The sequence below is a fragment of the Theropithecus gelada genome, chromosome 6 (genome assembly GCF_003255815.1).
Source record: "Theropithecus gelada isolate Dixy chromosome 6, Tgel_1.0, whole genome shotgun sequence".
In the NCBI taxonomy this organism is placed as follows: Eukaryota; Metazoa; Chordata; class Mammalia; order Primates; family Cercopithecidae; genus Theropithecus; species Theropithecus gelada.
The window spans coordinates 453,484-459,483 of record NC_037673.1 but is presented as its reverse complement, the minus strand read 5'-3'; the positions used below and the strand labels follow the sequence as shown (position 1 = coordinate 459,483).

At 45.5% G+C, this 6,000-nt stretch overlaps 1 pseudogene; it reads left to right on the top strand.

Annotated features, from left to right (window-relative positions):
• Positions 1-716: 716 nt before the first annotated feature.
• On the top strand, positions 717-1,774 carry LOC112626643 (annotated as a pseudogene).
• Positions 1,775-6,000: the final 4,226 nt, after the last annotated feature.

The window sequence follows — 6,000 nt, the reverse complement described above, 5'->3', positions numbered from 1 at the left end:
ACCTCGTGATCCACCTGCCTCGGCCTCCCAAAGTGCTGGGATTACAGGTGTGAGCCACCGCACCGGGCCAGAGAAATATTTTTTAAAATATCTAGTGATAAAAGATGGGTTGTCTTGGCCGGGCGCGGTGGCTCAAGCCTGTAATCCCAGCACTTTGGGAGGCCGAGACGGGCGGATCACGAGGTCAGGAGATCGAGACCATCCTGGCTAACACGGTGAAACCCCGTCTCTACTAAAAGAAATACAAAAAAACTAGCTGGGCGTGGTGGCGGGCGCCTGTAGTCCCAGCTACTCGAGAGGCTGAGGCAGGAGAATGGCATAAACCCAGGAGGCAGAGCTTGCAGTGAGCTGAGATCCGGCCACTGCACTCCAGCCTGGGCGACAGAGCAAGACTCCATCTCAAAAAAAAAAAAAAAAAAAAAAAAAAAAAAAAAAGATGGGTTGTCTTTCAAAAAGATGCATTTCCCAAGAAGAACAATAGAAAATGGCCTATGTCTGTGATGCACTCATCTCTAAGCTTTCTGGAAGGATGGGGAGGGCAGGAGCCTTGCTCAGGAGGACTCTCACTAGACCCAGCTGGGAAGTGGGGCTAAGCCAAGGTGATGATCCTCCTGGAAGCCAGCCCTGCCTCTCCAGGGAAGAGGGTGGGGTAAAAGCCACTGGTGGGTTTTCCATCACAAGGAGAGCTGAGCTCCCTCCCTGGTGGCTGCTCAGAGAGTGACTTTGTTTTGTCCTGCAGAAGCGGAGGTGCCCTGTGATCCAGTCTCCACCCTGAACCCCACCCTGCATCAAGGTCCTGCCTGGAGAGTCTACCCTGCAAAGCTTCCTGCTCCTACACATGCCACAGGCCAGCAGCCAGAGCCCATCATCTCAGAGGCCCCTGTATGTCCTTCGAAGGAACCAGGACCCTCAGAGCCCAGCATCCATCACTGTCATCATCTTCATCACAACCAAAGAAGAGCAAGCCTGGCAGGCGGGGTTACATCTCCAGGACGATGGGCTGCCAGCAACTGCAGAGATGCGGCCACCTGCTTAACTGTGCTGTCCAGCCAGCCAGCCAGCTGCAGGGCCTCTTGCTGCTCAAGAAGAGCTGATGGGCCGGGCACGTTGGCTCACACCTGTGGGCACAGTGCTGAGAAATGGGAGCACAGTCCTAGGAAATGGGAGCACACAGTACTGCGAAATGGGAGCACACAGTACTGGGAAATTGGACCACACAGTATTGGGAAATGGGAGCACACAGTACTGNACACAGTACTGGGAAATTGGACCACACAGTATTGGGAAATGGGAGCACACAGTACTGGGAAATGGGAGCATAGTACTGGGAAGTGGGAGCGCACAGTACTGGGAAATGGGAGCATAGTACTGGGAAATGGGGGCACACAGTACTGGGAAGTGGGAGCGCACAGTACTGGGAAATGGGAGTGCAGAGTACTGGGAAATGGGAGCACAGTACTGGGAAATGGGAGCACACAGTATTGGGCAATGGGAGCACAGTACTGGGAAATGGGAACACAGTACTGGGAAATGGGAGCACACAGTGCTGAGAGATGGAGCGCAGTACTGAGAAATGGGAGCACAGTACTGCGAAACCCCAGACCTGGATTCTGAGTTCTTCAGCCTAGCCCAGACTTCTTATCTTAGTAGACAACAAGAGTCAAGAGAAGACCAGAGAACCACAGTCATCATCTGTATTTTAATGAACTCTGCATTTTAGTCTGTAGTCATATTTTAAAAGATAATCCGTTTTCTAAATATATTTATAAGTTACTACATGCATTGGGCTGTTTTGTGTTTCTATAAAGAAATACCTGAGGCTGGGTAATTTATTTAAAAAAAAAAACAGATTTAACTGGCTCACAGCCCTGCAGGCTGTACAGGAAGCACGGTGCTGGTATCTGCTTGGCTTCTGGTGAGGCTCAGGAAGCTTCCATCGTGGCAGAAGGTAGGTTGGGAACCAACACATCATGCAGTGAGAGCAGGAGCAAGAGAGAGTGGTGGGGTTGGGGGGCGGGCATACATTTTTAAATGACCAGATCTCAAGTGAACTACCAGAGCAAGAACTCACTCATCACCAAGGGGATAGCACTAAACTATTTATGAGGAACCTGCTCCCATGATTCAAACACCTCCCAGCAGGCCCCACCTCCAACACTGGGGATTACATCTCAACATGGGATTTGGAGGGGACAAACATCCAAGCTATATCATTCCACCCCTGGTCCCTCAAATCTCGTGTCCAACTCACCTTGCAACATGCAAACATCCCTTCCCAGTAGTCCCTGAAAGTCTCAACTCATTCCAGGATCAACTCAATCAAAATGCCAAGTCCAAAGTCTCCCCTGGAGATGAGTTCCTTCCACCTATGAGCCTGTGAGATCGAAAACAAGTTATTGACTTCCCAGATACAACAGATACAATGATGGTACAGGTACTGGGCAAACATACCTATTCCAAGAGGAAGAAATTGGCCAAAAGAAAGAGGCCACAGGCCCCAAGCAAGTCCGAAACTCAGCGGGGCACACATTAAACCTGAAAGTTCCAAAATAATCTTCTTTGACTCCATGAGGCACACTGGTGTGAGGCGTGGGCTCCTAAGGCCTTGTACAGCTCCACCCCTGTGGTTTTGCAGCTTGTGGCCCCTGCAGCGAATCTCATGGGTTAGAGTTGAATACTTGTGGCTTTTCCAGGCTGAGGCTGCAGGCTGCCAGTAGATCAAACATTCTGGGGTCTGGAGGGCAGAAGCCCTCTACCCACAGCTCCATGAGGCAGTGCCCTGGTGGGGACTCTATGTGGGCTCCAACCCTACATTTCCTCCCAGCATTGCCCTCGTAGAGTATCTCTGTGAGGGCTCTGCTGCTGCAGCAGGCTTCTGCCTGGGCAGCCAGGTTTTCCCACACATCCTCTGTAATCTAGAGGGAAGCCACCAATCCCCCTTCACTCTTGCGTTCTGTGTTCCTGCAGATTTCACACCACTTGGAAGCCACCAAGGCTTACCCTCTAGAGCGGCAGTCCACGCTGTACCTGGAGACTGTTGAACCACCACTGAACCACCTGAAGAAGTTGGGATACAGGTACCAGTGTCCCCAGGCTGCACAGGGCATCAGGGCCCTAGACCTGGCCCATTAAGCCATTGTTTTCTGCTGGCCTCTGGGCCTGTGATGGGAGGGGCTGCTGCAAAGATCTTTGAAATGTCTTCAAGGTCTTTTTCCCATTGTCTTGGATATTAGCACTTGGCTCCCTTTTAGCAATGCAAATCTCTCTAATAAGTGGTTGCTCTGCAGCCTGTTTGGATTCCTGTCCTGAAAACATTTTTTCCTTTCTCTACCACATGGCTAAGCTGCAAATTTTCCAAACTTTTACACCCTGCTTTCCTTGTAGGTATAAATTCCAACTTTAAGTCATTCCTTTGTTCCCATATCCCCATATCTGATCACAGGTTGTTAGAAGCAGCCATGCCATTTCTTGAATGTTTAGCTGCTTAGAAATGTCTTCTGCCAGACACCCTAGGTTACCATTCTTAAGTTCAAACTTCCACAGATCACTAGGACACAATTACAATGCAGCCAAGCTCTTTGCTAAGGCACAGGAGGGTGACCTCTGCTCCAGTTCCCAATAACTTCCTCTTTTTCATCTGAGACCTTGTCAGCCTGGCCTTCATTATCCATATTTCTATCTGCATTTTGGTTCCAGCCACTTATTAAGTCACTGAGTTCCAAACTTTCCCTCACTTTTCTGTCTTCTTTTGAGCCCTCCAAAGTCTTCCAACCTCTGCTCATTACCCAGTTCCAAACCTGCTACCACATTTTCAGGTATCTTTATAGCAGTGTCCTGCTCCTCAGTGCCAATTTTCTGAATGAACCCATTGTTGCATTGCTATAAAGAAATAACTGAACCCGGGTAATTTCTGACAAAAGACCTGAATCCATAGGTATTCATGATGAGTAATTCATGACAAGCTGCACAAATGAAAATAAGAAATCCAGGCCTAGATACATTGTAGGGTAAGGCGGAACACAAAAGAAAATCTAACTTTAAAAACAACCAGAAAGAAACAACAAATCATCCACAGAAGGAAAGCAATTAGACAGCAGATGTGTTAATCGTAACAACAGTAGATAGATAAATCATGTTGCAACAACAACAACAAAAGACACTTTTGACCTAGAATTATGTATCCAGCAACACTATCTTTAGGAAAAAGAGCAAATTAATCATATTTTCAGATAAATAAAAGCCAAGTTTACCACCAACAATCCTACACTATGGGACATCAAAAAAGATGTTTTTATTGATGGAAAATGTGTAAAGCAAACACAGAGCCTACAGGGAATAATTTTTAGAAATTCACTATCACTCGTGGAAGTTTTCAGTGCCACTCTCAATCACTGTTAGGTCAACCATATTTTTAAAATAATAAAACTATAGATTTGTACAACACCATCAACAGGCTTGATTTATTGGACAGCAGTGGAACTGGAAGCACATTTATTATTAATAGAAAATGTGCGTTCTCCTTAGTCACATAAGGAATATTGCCCAAAACACTGCTTGCTGGCTTCAACAAGTCTCAAATAACTTCTATGGGATGGACCAGTGTTTCCCTTTACATATTTTGTCTGACAGTTATTCCTGTCTGCTTTTAAAATTTCTATTTATCACTGGGATTAAGCAATTTGATTGTAATGAGACATGATGTAATTTTATTCAATGGTACTTGTGCTTGAGGTGCATTCAACTTCTTGCATCTGTAGGTTTATAGTTTACGTCAAATTTGGAAAAAAAAGTCATTATTTTTCCAAACATCTTTTTTTTTTTTTTTTTGAGATGGAGTCTCGCTCTGTCACCCAGGCTGGAGTGCAGTCCCCAGATCTCAGCTCACTGCAAGCTCCACCTCCCGGGTTCACGCCATTTTCCTGCCTCAGCCTCCCTAGTAGCTGGGACTACAGGCGCCCGCCACCTCGCCTGACTAGTTTTTTTTTGTACTTTTTAGTAGAGACGGGGTTTCACCACGTTAGCCAGGATGGTCTCGATCTCCTGACCCTGTGATCCGCCCGTCTCAGCCTCCCAAAGTGCTGGGATTACAGGCTTGAGCCACCGCGCCCGGCCCCAAACATCTTTTTTAATGCACTACCCTCATTCCTCGTGTTTTCTTCTCTCCTTCAGGGACTTCAATTAAATATATATTAAGCCACTTGAAGTTGTCCCACAGATTACAGATTATTTGGCTTAATTTTTTTAATCCTCTTTTCTTTTGGTTTCATTTCAGATAGTTCATATTACTATGGTTTCACGATGAATAATCTTTTCTTCTTTAATATCTAATCTGCCATTAATCCCATGCAGTGCAGTTCTTATTTTACACATTGTAGCTTTCACCTCTAGAACAGTGATCCAGAGTGTTGTTATATCTCCCGTGCCTCAAACTAGCTTTTACAGTATGTGGAATACAGTTTTGATATTGTTTTAATGCCTTTGTGTCTGTTCTGGATCAGTTTTAATAGATTAATTGGTCTCCTTATGGCTCCTATTTTCCCACTTGTTTGTATGTATAATATTTCTGACTAGATGTCAAAAATTGTTGCCTTCTCTGGTGTTGGATATTTCTGGAGTCCTATCAGTATTCCTGAGGATTTCACAGAACTGACAAAAGACACAAATCCACAGGTATATGATGAGTTAATTATGACAAGCTGCATAAATAAAAAGAAGAAATCCACACCTAGGTAAATGTTATTCGGGGATGCAGATAAGATAAAATCTCATTCTGAGATGCAGTTATTTAAGAACAGAGTTTTAAAGTGTTTATAGATGTAAGGGGTAGAAGTGCAGATTTCTTCCATGCATATATTGCATAGTGGTGACATCTGGGCTTTTAGTGTACCCATCGCCTGAATAGTGAACATTGTACTGAATACGTAATTTTTCAACTCTCACCCGCTTCCACCCTCCCACCTTTTGGAGTGTTCAGTGTCTTATTATTCCACTCCATATGTC